The sequence below is a fragment of the Sceloporus undulatus genome, unplaced genomic scaffold, assembly GCF_019175285.1.
Source record: "Sceloporus undulatus isolate JIND9_A2432 ecotype Alabama unplaced genomic scaffold, SceUnd_v1.1 scaffold_956, whole genome shotgun sequence".
Taxonomy (NCBI): Eukaryota; Metazoa; Chordata; class Lepidosauria; order Squamata; family Phrynosomatidae; genus Sceloporus; species Sceloporus undulatus.
In genome coordinates, this window is record NW_024803876.1 from 4503 (window position 1) to 6399 (window position 1897).

Genomic DNA, 1897 nt, shown 5'->3' on the forward strand with positions numbered 1-1897 from the left:
GACTGAAGCTCTTTCCACACTCCATGCATTTATATGGCTTCTCCCTCGTGTGGGTCCTTTGATGTATCTTTAGATGTTCACTCTGACTGAAGCTCTTTCCACACTCCATGCATTTATATGGCTTCTCCCTCGTGTGGGTCCTTTGATGTATCTTTAGATGTTCACTCTGACTGAAGCTCTTTCCACACTCCATGCATTTATATGGCTTCTCCCCCGTGTGGGTCCTTTGATGTAACTTTAGATGTTCACTCTGATTGAAACTCTTTCCACATTCCATGCATTTATATGGCTTCTCTCCTGTGTGGGTCCTTTGATGTGTGTTTAGATTTCCACTGTGACTGAAGCTCTTTCCACATTCCATGCACTGATATGGCTTCTCCTGTGTGGGGGTCTTTGGCTTCTCCTGTGTGTGGGTCCTTTGATGTGCATTTCGATTTGTACTATGACTGAAGCTTTTTCCACATTCCATGCATTTATAGGGCTTCTCCCCTGTGTGAATTCTTTTGTGTACAGTGCAATATTTTCTAGCATCGAAGCCCCTTCCACATTCCATTGACTTATATGGCTTCTCCCCCCTGTGAGTCCTTTAATGTGAGTTTAAATGTCCACTCTCACTGAATCTCACTGAAGCTCTTTCCACATTCCATGCAGTTTGGCTTCTCCCCTGTGTGCATCATTTGATGGAAATGTAGATGTCCACTTTGTGAGGTCTGTAATGGGGGGAGAGGGAATGGGAAAGAAATAAAGAGAATAACTATGATGTAAGCCACTCTCAGAACCTTTGTGGCTAAAGAGCAGGGTAGAAATACTTTAAATAAATTAATACATGTCGATGCAGAATAAATTAAAAAATGCAATCTTGGCCAGCTTTCAGGAAAGCCTGATCCAATGTTGCCCAACTGACCACTGTCCCTCTCTGACTCTGCCATATATTATTCGTACTTATGCTCTTCATGGTTGAATTTACATTAAAGCAATTAGAAACAAGACATGCTCTCCCGAGTCCCAGGCCAGGTGGCCTCTGTTCTTACCCACAGCAACACACACCATACCTGCCTCGCTGTCCTTCTGGCTTAGGACTGGAATCTGTAACTCTTGGGAGATTTTAGCATTCTCTCTTCCTCTCCAAAGATAGATAGGACTTTTCTGCATACAAACTCTGCTCCTTCTCCCCTGTTTTCAACATCCCATTTGCTCTTACTGAATCCCAGGGCAATAACTTTGCAAATTGGTAAACCTTGGGAAGCTTTCTCCTGTAAATGAGATTTCTCCTGGCCTGTTGGGTCCTCCATCTTCCTCCTCTCTCAGCTTTCTTTGGAAAGATGGTGAGAAAGATTTCTTCTTTACCTAAATGATTCCTTAGCAAGTTTAGGATATAGTCTCTATGTATATGTCGATTAAAACCATAAGTAAACTTTTCTTTAAAACTTGCAAGCTGCTTGAGGTGTTTCTGAGTCAGCCTCAGTTCTTAGAGAAGCATAGTGAGACAAGGACACGTTTCTGCTACTTTGCAGATTTAAATGTATATCTTAACATGCTTAATTTTGATATTTTTGACCTTTAAATATTTTTGTCTCTTTAACAAAGGCTGAAACCTTAGGAAACTTGAATTGTCATACAGTAACATCATACTTATGATCATACTTATAACAATTATTCTGCAATATATGCATAATTAATTACATAGCCTTCAAAAATTACTGTACCTAACATTAGCTGTTAAAGTGTGTATGCACTGTTTTGGGAGACCCTGAATGACTGAACATCTAGAAGGCAATGCCATCATCACAAAAACTCAACATGGGTTTCAGAGAAACAAGTCATGCCAGACAAATCTAATCTCTTTCTTTGATAAAATGACCAGTTTGGTAGATGAAGGGAATGCTGTGGATGTAGT

The 1897-nt window shown here is 40.5% G+C and overlaps 1 pseudogene; it reads right to left on the bottom strand.

Moving 5' to 3' along the window:
• Window positions 1-714, bottom strand: part of LOC121917821 — a 5018-nt pseudogene extending 4304 nt beyond the window's left edge.
• Between the last annotated feature and the right edge of the window lie 1183 nt (window positions 715-1897).